This window comes from Neopelma chrysocephalum, unplaced genomic scaffold (assembly GCF_003984885.1).
Source record: "Neopelma chrysocephalum unplaced genomic scaffold, ASM398488v2 Primary Assembly neopelma1_24, whole genome shotgun sequence".
NCBI classification, from domain to species: Eukaryota; Metazoa; Chordata; class Aves; order Passeriformes; family Pipridae; genus Neopelma; species Neopelma chrysocephalum.
The window spans coordinates 22890771-22903777 of NW_020897693.1; the positions used below are offsets into that span (position 1 = coordinate 22890771).

At 42.7% G+C, this 13007-nt stretch overlaps 1 protein-coding gene and 1 long non-coding RNA gene across 12 annotated transcripts in view; one reads left to right on the forward strand and one right to left on the reverse strand.

The window, feature by feature from the left end:
* RAD51B (RAD51 paralog B) overlaps positions 1–13007 on the reverse strand; it is a 439031-nt gene that overhangs the window by 110726 nt on the left and 315298 nt on the right. The gene's annotated exons all lie outside the window — the stretch shown is intronic.
* The window catches only part of LOC113980981, a 43431-nt gene continuing 30424 nt past the window's right edge, over positions 1–13007 (forward strand). The window contains exon 1 of the long non-coding RNA XR_003538288.1: positions 1–80. This is a non-coding gene — a long non-coding RNA (uncharacterized LOC113980981). The remainder of the gene's footprint in view (positions 81–13007) is intronic.

Here is a 13007-nt window from a genome sequence, read left to right on the forward strand (position 1 = left end):
CATGGCATAAATGAGTGCAGTGTGTTTGTATGACATGGAGGCACATGACTATGCACACCACTGGGCAGCTCTGTAAAGAGGTCAGTGGAACTGATTTTCTTTTGTAAAAGCTGTTCGCCCTGCCAGAATTTTCCTTTTCTGTCACAACTCTACTATTGCTTTGCAACATAAGAAGATTCTCAGTGAAATCTGTTTTCTTGACACTGCAGATACTAGGAAAGCTTAAGAATTTTCTGTGTATGATCTTATGCAGAGTCAAAATGTGCAGCAATGACATGCAGCACATTATATATAAACTTGATTAGAAAATGGGTTTAAGCAATAGAATATAACTTGCATCTATCTGTCATTCAAGAAGGGATGCACAAAAGACCCTGTCACTTAATTCAGTAGGGTGATCAGTGGGTCTGCCTGGGAATGTACTTATTTACAAAAGGGCACATTATGGCTTTAGAGCTTGTTGGAGTGAAGCAGGCTTAAATGTGAGTGTACATATGAACCGTTCTATTTTATAACTTGTAAGTTGCTCTTTCCGATGTACTCCACCCTCCAGTGACCTTTTGCTCAGAAATTAACCTAATCCACACACTAACTGAGCTTCCCTCCTTCATCACTATCAGCAACAACTTTCTGCATATTTGCACTGAGCACAAAACTTCAGTTACTCATCTATTTTTATAACTACTGAAGTCAATTTATGATGAGTTTTACCAGTTGCTTACAGTAGGTTGCATTGCTTACATTTAGTAGGTAGTATGGTCAGGTATGAGTTCTAAAAAGATTTTGCATAAACAAACAAATAATAAAAAAGTGCAGAAAGCAATTTGAGCAGAGGACTTAATTTCTGCTAAGACCTTTGACAGTAGATTCATTGGCTTCCAGCTGATGAGACAGACTTTCAGCTCCTTGCTGGCTTTATTCTCGCATGATCTGAAGGCATTTGGTTGGATAGTGCATTTTAAACCAATTGGTTGTTTTCTCAGAGTCTACATAGAGGTCGGGGAGAAAGGGGAATATCTTTCTTGCTAATGTTAGCCAGACAATGGCAGCTTAACTGTAAAGCCCCCTAAAAGAGAATAAGCCTATTGTGTTCCCAGTGTGTTTCCCACATTTCAAAGGCCACTAAGTAGCACCAGCATCTTTGCCTCTGGGTTACTGAGAAGACAGACTCTTATGCTTATTAAATGATGGCTTTCCCTAATGATTTGAAACAAAAAAGGCACACACATACAAAACCAGAGATGTGCACATTTAAGGCTTCTCCTGCCACAAGGTCAAACACATGAAAAGACACAAAAAAAAAGTTTGGCCCCAAGACACCAGAGTAGACCCACTTCCCCATCTCTCCCACACGGGCCCTTACTCTATTTTCTGCTGCAAGAGCCCCCGTTCCTGCACAATTAAGCTCAGCACCAATGGCAATTCTGCTGCCGCTCCTTCCACTTGGCTTCACTGCTGAGAAAGGAGTTTGTTCAGCAGGGAGGTGGGCACTGTTGCCTGAATAGTCTCTGAAGCATTCATTATCTCCCACCTAATTACATGGCCGGCATAGTGGTGGTGTTGTGGGAACATTGCATCACATTAATCAGCAAGGGGATGTGCCAAGATGAAAGGGTCCCCTTGTGTCTGCTCTCGGCTGTGGAAAATGGGCAGGAGGGTGGGGGAAGGAGCGGGGTATTTATCAAGTGGCAAGTAGGGAAGGCACAGTGGGTGCACCCCAGCTTGGCCTGGCCAAGTCACCATCTTCCCAGGTCATGCTTTTGCAGAAAATACACTTTCTGTGCTCGTGCATGGTGACGGATCAATAGCTTTGGAGGCTGAAATCCTTCACCACAGCACAGGTATGAGCAAGAGCTGTAAGTTGACATACCACTCAGTTGCTCCTGGAGGGAGTGGGAGCTGATCCTCCATAGCCTGTCCTGCCCTCAGCCTGCTCTGATCAGAAATAAGACCACCGGTTTGAACAGACTCAGATTTAGCTGCAACCCGGCCACAAAGCTTCACAGAAAGTCACTCTCCCTGGAAACACCCTCCACTCACGCTCTCCTCCAAGGGTCTTCAAGTCAGATGTTAAATAGTAGTTGTGATGGGCCTCCTGAATCAAAGTCAAGCTAGTACACAAAAGCAAAAGTTTCATTTCCCAAAGCCTGCTGGTGAGAACCCCAGTTCACCCACACAGTATAATTTTTAAATGGACTCTTGAAATCTGAGAAGCGATCTCATTTCCTCCTATCTTTGTCCCACTTGCAGGACATTTGAAAGGCTTTGTAAGGCTTTGCATAGATGCTCCTCTGTGTGTTTGGGCTGGGGGAAGGGTTGAGGCATCCACACTGTAGTTGTTTGGCACTCTGCAAAATACTGGGTCAGACTGGAATACAAAATGACAGTCTTTGGCCGAGCAGCTTACTGCTGTGAGATGCAAAGCAGTGCTCTACAGAGAATATGGAAAAGTAACAGAAAAATGAAGACATTACAAATGCAGTTCTTTGCATTGGTTAGCCTCTCCCATTCAATTTTGATTCAGTAAGTTTACATCAGATCTCTTTAAAATCCTCCAAGGACAAGCAGCAGCTCATGCTCAACTCTCTTCCCATTTGGCTTCCTGCAGGCCTTCTGTCCCTCACAGCTTTTCTGCACTTGAACTGTGCTGCAGGTGGAATTCAATTGCTTGAAATGGAAGTGTCTTGCATCCAAACCCCACTGTTTTTGCAATGCATCTGGCTTATTAATGCAGGCTATTAAAGCCACTTTGGAAGCCAATTTACTGAGACGCAGTTTGCACCACAAACTAGGTGTGAATGCCAGTTATTCCTGCAGTGACTGTTGCCAAGTCCTCCCACTAGTATCCCATGCTGGTTTGGGACAATTGGGGCAGCCTGCTTATCTGTGTGCCACCTGTTGTGTTGGAGTCACCCTGACCCAGTGCCACCTTTCTATTCAAATACTGTTGCCAAGTCAGGTGGTGCTCTTTGGGTTTCAGAACACAGGGAGCATCGCTTATGTGATGCTGGACGGTCCTATACTAACAGGCTTGACTTCATTGCCCTCTGGTGAGAGGAGTATATACAACAGGGCCTATCAATTTTTTTTTTTGAGGGAGACCAAATGGGACCCGCCGAGGTTACAAGCAGCAATCAGACTGAGGAAGGGAAAACTTCCAGTTGTCCTTGTTGCATATAACATAAACCGAGTGTATGAAGAAGGAGAGAACATTTAATATAGTTCAGCTCCAGATATCATCTCTCCATCTTGGGCTTCTAATGGCTAGTGTTGCTCTGGTTTGTTTACCTCTGCTTCTTGATCTTTGGGCACAAGAAAAAAAGAATGACGACTGTGATACATAGCATGTTTAAATCCAGCACAGGGACTGCATGGCCAAGCAGCTCTCTTAGTCCCACTGTCACAACCCCTGTTTCATTTCCACTCTTGTTCCAGCGCTAGAGATTCACACTAGAAAACAGCATCTCAGCTTAGCTTCCATATTTACCAGGTTTTAACAGAATCCTTCCTCTGCCACTTGGGCACAACATCCTTTAAACAAATTAACCTAGAAAGCTGGATATGTACTTTCTAGCTCCTCTCCTCTGCTATGTCTTTGGCTGACAAACCTACCTTGAAGACAGGACCCTTGGTACTTTATTAACCTTTCCCTCAAGTCACCAGGACAGTGGTGCTCTAGCCATCTCCTTCCCAACAGAGACCCAGAAATTTCACAAGATTAAGAGCATTTTTCCAGGGCCATACTCACTAAAGACTGATAAAACCCATGGGACTGGAATCCCAACCCCAAGACAAAACACAGTTTTACTCCCAGTAGTATTAAGGTTACTATTTGAACAATAACTAGCTGTCTTTTTCATCTCACCTTTGCCTGACAAAAGTGAGATACTAAACTTCGATCACTGCAATGTATGCTGTGCTAAAGCCAGCAGGTTTGCCTCCTGCTTACACTAGCATCTGACCACAGGCACGAGCTTGCATGCACACTGCAGTTTGTTTTGGAAAGTGGCTTTTGACTTGTGTTTTACCACCACTGCCAGTTACTCCAGGACTTGAGCTTTGTTTTGGCCTATGAGTCAGGGCACTGGGAAGACCAAATGCAGATATGGAAAATGAAGAGCTCTAGAAGAGGCCTAGGGTAAAAGTCAGTCTGGTTTCAATCTCCTCCACTTTCATGTGCCCCTCTCACTGCCACATTTATGGTGGCTTATGTGAGACACTCCTGCAGCAACTTCTGTGTAGTAAGAACTGTGCAAATAAAACCTTTTTTTTCCAGTTTTGGGACTGTAACTTTGAAACAACTTTTTTTTTTTCTAGAGACAGTAGAAAGGTGATGGTACAAAACAACTACAGAAATTTCTTGTTTTGACACAAAATTTCATTGTTTCTGAAGAGGAAAACCAACACCACAAACATTCCCCCTTCCAGAAGACGGAAGGAGAAGGGGCAAGTGACTGCTCCACACAAAGTTCTCCAGCCCTGAAATGAAGTATCTCCCAAGGTCTATGTGCCACTAAGGCACATCTGCAAAGTCCATGACAAATCCCAACACAGTTAAGTTCTGTTTCACAGTTTCGACAACACTCTTCATGTGACAGCTTTCTTTACAATCCCATATTATCTCCTTCTCACCTGGAATCATCATCTCTGGTTTTTCTTTCTCCTTGTTTTGGCCTCTGGTTTCCAATGGACTGTTAACTGAGAACCTCTTTTCTCCCTTGTATCTATGTTTCTGTCAACCCTGCTTTACATATGCTACTACAAAAAATAAAATCAAATTTCAGCTGCATGAAAAAAGGACTCAAACCATTTCACAGTAACTGCAGCATTCATGCCTATCTCTCACTGGTGCCAAAGGTGACTGGAATTTTAGTAATTGAATAGATAGATAAGATATGGGAGGTTATTTAATTTAGTATTTGGCTGTACCATGTTTCTAAAATACTGTGCAGCTAAAAAATGCTAAAGGTCACATGATGTGTTTCTTTAAGTAAATGAAACAACTTTTTCTAAAGTGATATGTTCATTCCAGGTGCAATTATCGTATTTTTAAGACTTTGCCGCAAGTTCCCGTTTAAAGGAAGGTTTTACCCAACAACTCTGAGGTCATTTTAAGTAATTCCCCTCCCTTCACATGCCTACACTAACACCAACAGGGCTTACAAGGAAATCCCAACAGGCAGACTGTTATTCAGTCCATTTCTGCATTTCTAAGGCTCATCGACCCTTCTTTTGTCAGATAAAAGCTTCCCATCTCTTTAAGCCCTTCATTCTTGCAATAGTCCCACAGAAAAGTTGACATCCTTTGCAAGGAGAGTGAAAAGCAGCTTGTCCGCCCTTCCCAATAGGCCAGGCTGGAGTTGTTTTAGCCTGTTTAAATCTCTCCCCTATTTATATGTTAATGTTCTGGTATCAGTAGAAAGTATAAACAGTGTTGTTTACAGCTCCCTGTAGTCTGTGAGCATCAAGCTGCCAGGAGAATACTGCAAAGAGATGTATTTATTGACAATAAAAATGACCACTTCTAAGACTATGAGAAACAAAACTGAACTGTAAAAATGCAGTGTCAGCCAACAATATAACCGTACAAAACAGGACTGGCAAAAAGCCATTAGCCAGGGGTCACTCATGGGCTCTGGAGAGCCACGAGATTTCATACTTAACACGGAGAGATCTGGGGAGACCTTCAGCACAGAGACCTCTGAAAAAAGAGAGTATCAAGTTCCTTGGCAAGGCAGCTTACATGCTCCATTTGCCATTATTGCAGATTTTTGTTAGTGGATAATGGTTCATAGCTTGGCTCATAGCTCTCCTGGATCCTGAAGTGAATTAAACTCTCCTAAGGAAAACAGCATGGTCTAAATGAGCAAGCACAGGAATTCTTGTGTTCAGATCTTCTCTCCATTTTGTGGTGACTCTCTTTATCAGTAGAGCACTATGCCTTAAAAATAACAGTAACAGCAAAACCAGGCAGCAGTGAGGACGTACATCAAAGATGTTTGTGCAATGTCAAGCTCTCCGAACATTAGGGCACAGAGCTTATCTCTTCTTTACATTAGTCAACAAAATGTTGACAATTGCAATGGCATTCCCTGTTCAAAACCAGGGAAATACCTGCTCACATCAGCAATGCATTATCTTCCAGTAAATACAAACTTAAGAACCTTAAAAAAATTCCTCATTTTCCTGTGTGCAATTTGCACACAAATGCAATTACTGACAAAAGATGCTGCACTGGTTGACTTCACAATCCTTATAGTATTGCTTTCTACTGAAAGATGGAAAAAGATGGGGGCCATTAAACTTTATCTCACATTCTCCTATCGTATATATGTTTCAGTTCTCACCAGGTGAGATTCAGCTCTCTACTTCCAGAAGGGAAAATGCAGGAGACTTCAGTGGGGGTTCTTGTGAGTCCATGCCACTCAGGCCAGCTGAGCTGCATCCAGTGCCTGCACTGACAATACTGCACTCTGCTCTCTTCAGAGCTGGGCTCCAGTGGCTAGATGACCAGTCCAGCCTGTCCTAGTGATCCAAAGTCACATCACGCCCACCAGTACCACTGCCTCTCTTGCTGGGCAGTCTCTGACAAGGTAACAAGAAAGGACTGAGTCTTTTTCTTGCCCTCACAGTCCTGCAAAAGCAGTGCAGAGGTACCTGGGGAGGACAACATATACTTGCTTGGCTGTTACTAGAGAAATATACATACACAGTAAATAAAAGGAAGTCATCTACTCAGCAACATTTTATCAGCAGCGCGGAATTGATGAAAGAGTAAAATGCTAAGAGGACCACTTGCAATGACATTGTGCCTTGTCAGAGCAGCACAGTCACAGAAAGAGTTTGAGGTGGTGAACAATAGGAGTATTATATTGGCAAAGATGTGCTTTTCTTCCAGTGGGAATTCAGTTGCTAAGTGCATCAAGAGGATTTACAGCAACCCTTTGCTGTAATAACTAAACATAGGCCTGCATGAAAATCCCACATTTGGCTGTGGCACGCTGGCTAAACTACTCTGTCTCCTTCTAGTAGTGTGTTCCCAAAGAAGGAAACAGCTTATTTCTGCTACTATATTACATCTGAAATCAAGTAGGAGTCTGGTGGTGCCATGCCAAATTTTCCAATGCAGAAAGTTTTTCTGTCTCCCAAGTTAAAGTAATCTGCATGTGGTCTTGCACATATTATTTACATCATCTTTTAAAGAAATTTAATCTAGCCAGTTTTGAGCTTTGAAGTTTTGCTGTATAATGTAAAAGGGTTAAGTCTACACAGCCTGCATCAGATGCTCCGCATGCATTATGCCGCGTATTTTGCAGGATTACAAGTGCTTATCAACAGTGCAAATAAACCAGCCCAGTGCTTTTACTCTACTCAAGACTGTCTGAAACGTGTTCATTTCTAATAACTGACAGCTAAACCACTAAGCCAGGTGGGGATGATGCTTGTTGGAGCCGTTTTGAGCTTCAGCAGAAGTTTCTAAAGCACCTTCCATTACTTGTTATTAATTACCGTTCTCTAAGCACCAGCAGTAAGAGACAAATACAGGCAGCTCCATAGCAAGGGGTTAACTTCTAAGCAAAAGGCATATCAATTAAAACCACAGTATGAACAGTGAGAGATATCTTGAATCTGAAGCCAGGAATTAAGATTCTTGTATTTATATTTTTGGCATCTGTATCTGAAAGAAGACAAAGAGGCCTATAAGTGTTTCTAAGGGTAGGTGGGTGTTTTGGTCAAGGGGAAAGCTGACACATCTAAAACTAGGTAAAGAGAGAACTGTAGATGTACTTCTTTGAGATACATCTACAGAAATAATAATAAAGAAAAGGCTAGAATGTAGTCTTACATAATTCATTGCTGCTGGGACATGGGCCGGGAGGGAAGAATGGAAAAAAACAGTCCATAAAGATGCCAATAGTTTCTAAGCAGAAACATCTGCTGAGGTCTTAAAAACGGTCAAGCCCGCAGCAAGCTCAGCAACAGGAAAGCCTGCAGTTGATCACTCCTACCCTCATCAGCCCCATGAGCTCCTACCCCTGAGACTGGATTGGAGCTTGGAAGACAGCTGACACTATGAATCAAACACAGCTCCTTTCTTAAAGGGGAAAAGGGGAGGAACAGAGAATCAGGATGGGTGCCTGGGGAAGGCAAATGATTATTTGGAATGGAGGTATTCAGGAAGAGTTACGAAAGAATAAGGGAACACGCCAAGGGAGACGCAGTGGCTTATCCACGCTGTCCCATTAGGGGCCTATACACTGAATTTCCATTGCTCTGACCAGTCTAATTTTAAATGTCTCAAGCAAAAGGCCTTGCTCCCCTTGGGAGGCTATTGCAAAATCTCACAAATCATCTTTGCCTTTTACATGACTGCCTCTTCCTTTGTGATAGTTCATTTAACTTTGTTTTCTCTTGATATTCAACAGTCCCCCTAGACATATCAGTTTCAAACAGCAATTTCTTCTTCCTGAAAGCATTTGTTCCTCTCTGCTGTCTTCTCTCAAGAAAGGAGTTATCTTAAATATCTGTGGAGACTATATTTTGTTCATCTCTGCATCTTCCAACAGGAAGGGAACATAGATCTGATGGATCTTAGAAGGATCAATGACTGGGGGGCCTCAGCTGCTATATTACAGAAGAAGTATACATTGGCAAAAGTTCTTATAAAGCACGGTTTGAAGCCTTCTCTTCCCCATCTCCAATCATTTCAGGTGCCAATTTTGACTAATTGTTCATGTTAAAACTTCCTTAAGTACATGAAGCTTTATCCACCAAGAAGGCCAAACTTCAATCAATGGCAATAAAAATTTTAACTACCAGTCCTTGGGTGGAGATTCCATTTTTGCTGAAAATCCAAAACTCCAGCAGCCTGCCATATCCACAAGAGTGGGTAGTAACCTAGCAGTGAATTTCTGAGTTTGCAAAGGATTCTATTTTAAAGTTAGTGGTGACTGAAATACCAGATCTGTACTTTATTTCTCAAAAAAGGGTAATATTTGAGTGCTTGGGACTTCAAAGGTATTTATGCTGCACTTTTGAAAATCTAAGCAAAATCCTTTCACCCCCTCAAACTAATCACTAACATTTTCCTAGCAATAGTTATTCTACATAAAGTTAGACTGAAGGATCAACATACGGCTTACATTGCTGTGAAATTACCCATGCAATCCACAACCAGCACCTCATAACAATAACAGAAGCGAACAGAGTAGTGGTTAGTGTTCAGATGTTCAAAAACAAACTCTGCAGTTCTCAGTATTCATCAGTTTTCAGATTTTGACCTGCTCTAGACCTGTACTCCAAAATGGCACAGTGCGATTTGCTTCCCAGTTCTCAGCACTGAACATCAAAAAGCTTGCTGCTTGATGGGATCTCTTCCAGCCTGCCTTGCTCCCTGCTCTTCTTCCCCACCTTTTGCTTTTTTCATTAGATTACTAGCTTCAAACAAGCAACTGTGGCACTATCTGAAGCTCTAAGGATCCATTTACCAGGCTTTGTAAGGTACTCTCCACCTTCATTACTTGCTTTCTGGCTATGCCTATAAACATTGTATCAGGGAATGACTTCCTGACAATGAACTTGTTCATGTTTCTAGTTGTGAAGTCAGTTGGATAGCTTAGTGTTGATGGTGGGACAAATAACATTACTAGAAGTAGTGGTATTAGACAGCTTTTCATGTCACATAGCTCAAAATGGCTGACCAAAAGGCCTTATCAATAGCTTGCTTTTCCTTTCAGGTGCAGAGCAAAGTCTTCACACTGCATGTGAGGCACTGGATGACTTCAAAGACTGAAAAACACAAAAAGGCTTAGAAACCTTCTTGCATCCCGCTATTCCTCCTGTAGATTTCTAACCAGTCTCAACCAGCTGCCTACATCCAATCTGGGCTCATGAAGTCCCAATTCCCTGCAGATCCTCTGGCAGCACACAAGAAGGGAATGGCCTCCAACAATGCAGGAGTAAAGGGAACTTTTAACTCAATGTTAAGCCTCTTAAAAATGAGCTGAGGTTCCTCTGAGATTTTATTAAATCTGCCAGCCTGTGAAATACTGCCCATTGGATCAAAGACACAATGCACCCTTTCTTAGCTTGTGTTGAGCTCTTCATGGAACTCCAAAGGGCACTAGTGCTGTAATGTCTCGTTAGGTCAGTCATTAAATACAAGGAACCGAAAAATTCACCAGAGACCGAAAGTCAGGATGGGATTCTGCCATCCCTTCAGGAGCACGTCTGACCCTTTTAATTCATCTTCACTCCTACCCCAGTACACTGAGAACCACTCACTGTTGCTGATGCACAAAACCCTGCCACGACAACTACTAAAAAGGGCAGCTCCATGCTGGCATTGATCCTGCCGTCATCTCACTGCATTCTTTGTCTAAGAGAACAGAGGCAGGATTAGAAGGGGGTTTAGAGTGCAACCAGGCAGTAAGATTAATAACTGCTCTTAGCTTCATTCATGATCAATTGAGTGTGTGTGAAACTGCAGAGGACCTTCTCCAAACAATCAGTAGGGACAGTAATGGCAGTCATGGAACCAGAAATCCAAAGCAAATTTCAGTTACACAGCACTTTTTTAGGGAAAATGTAAATGTTTTGCTATCTCTTGATCAGTAAATACTGCTCTGCTTGCATTGATCGGCTAGTACTTACCCCCAAATCTGTTATGCACCCTTTCTTACCCCCTAGGAAGTCCACTGACTCCAGTGGGCAAACAGGCAAGTATTATATGAAGGAAAGTTTGCTATCAGGAATGCTTTCAGCTACACACTTGAAATGTGTCAGCTACTCTTTAAACAAATAAAACACCTTGAAGACTACAGGATAACATGTTTCACCAGGTTTATCCCAATTTGATCTCCCAAAAGTAAATGCAGATAAATTACATACTCTGGCTCTTTTTACTTGGAGGGGCTAGCCCTTACTTTCTGAATTCTTGCATATGTGAATACAAGATATAGCATGTACCGTGGTCAGAGGTGACCATCAGAGTTCCCTATTGACCAGCCTGTTGGTAGGACCTCACTGGTCAGAATTCAGCAGTTGCTAGTATAAAAGTGGAAAACACACTCATGTGAATGATAACTGGCCATGTTTTACATTCATTAACTAATTCTGTTGACATCACAGAACAAAGTATTTTTGTAGCACTTTGATTGGTTGCTTGCAGTATAAGGAATGACCCCAGTGGGCATATGGCTTTGGGACACCACTCTGGTGGGAGCAAAACCATGTAGGAAAGGTGCATGCTGGGTTTTGATTTCAGAGTACACAACATCAGATAATGTTTCTCTGTAGCTGTTCGAGGGGCTTCTGGGGGGTCACTGCCGGCCGCTTTGTGAAGGTTTTCAGGGTTGGGATCACCCCCTCACCGCCCGTCTCTTGTGGCAGGGACAGGTGGCGGAGGTACTTAAGCCAGGAGACAGAGACCACGTAGCACACAAGGAATCCAGCAGTGAAGAGAGCTTTATTCAAATTTCCCGCAGCTTATAAGGGTTGCTGGGCAAAGGAGGGGATTGGCCATTTGGCTAGCCAATGCAAGGAGACAATATAATAACTATGGCAACACAGAAACCAATGGTAGACAAGTGAGTTAACAACTTCAAAACCCCGGCATCTCACCCTTTCTTATTCATAATAAAGACAACATTTGTAATTTTAATGGGATATAACAATGAAGATTTTTTAGTTGAACCTGGGGTGAAAGTTGATATAAAAATGAGAAAGTGAGTAAGATGATTTTTATTGAACTTGGGAAATCAGGTAATTTTATAATTTATGTTCCTATTATAAAAAGAGAAATCTCCAAATTAAATTTTACTTGAGTCTGTTTGGGTGACTCTACCCGAGCCTGTTAGGGAGGCTTCCAACCCAAGCATGTGTGGGTGCTCAACCTGAGCCAGTTAGGGCGGCCTCAACCCCGGTAGACAAGTGAGTTAACAACTTCAAAACCCCAGCATTTCTTTCCAGAGATGCCCCTATTTTCCATTTGTACATAACTTTTTATTCTAGAAAATATCAAAGTATCGGCTGTTCAAACTGGTAGTGATGAAATAACAAAGAGAAGTCCAAGGGCAATCAAAAGAGACTTCAGGGCCCTGTGACAATGGGTAGAGGGATCAGGAGCACAGGTAGTGATTTCCTTAATTCTTCTGGCAACAAGGAATAATATTGATAGGAATACACAGATCCATCAGGTCAATGAGTGGCCCCAAGGTTGGTGTAATTGGAAAAATTTGGGGTTTTTTGACCATGGGATGATCTACTCAACACCTGGTCTACTGATACCTGATGGGATGCACCTATCTCAGAGGGGGAAAAGAGTTGTAGCACAGGAACTAATGAAGCTCATTGACAGAGCTTTAAACTGGCTTGTAAGAGGGAAGGGGACAAAACCAGGCTCTCCAGTGATGAGCGATGAGATGGAGTGCCAAAACTGGAGAAAACAGGCACTCATGGGATCCGTCAATCTTCCTCAGGAGGTGTTGGTTACAATGTACCACACCTGAAATGTTTCTATACTAATGCACAAAGCATGAAGAACAAACAAGAGCAGGTTGAAGGTTTGGCCCAGTCCCAGAGACCATCACTGGCATAAGTGAAACTTGGCGGGATGATACCTGTGACTGGAGTGTCCCATTGGATGGTTACAGGTTCTTCAGGAGAGACAGACAGGGCAGAAGAGGTGGAGGGGTGGCACTGTATGTTAGAGAAGGGTTAGAATGTATGGAGCTCACAGTTGGCAACAGCACAGTTGAGAGCCTCTGGGTAAGAATCAAGGGGCAAAAAAATGATGTGGATGTCACTGTGGGAGTCTGCTATAGACCTCCCAGCCAGGACGATGATGTCAATGAATTCTTCTTTGAGGAACTAAGGAACACTCCCAGGTCAAGTGCCCTTGTCCTTATGGGGGACTTCAACTTGCAGAAATTAACTGGGAGCATCACACAGCTGGTACAACCCAGGCTGGAAGATTCCTAAGAAACCTGGATCACAACTTTATGGAA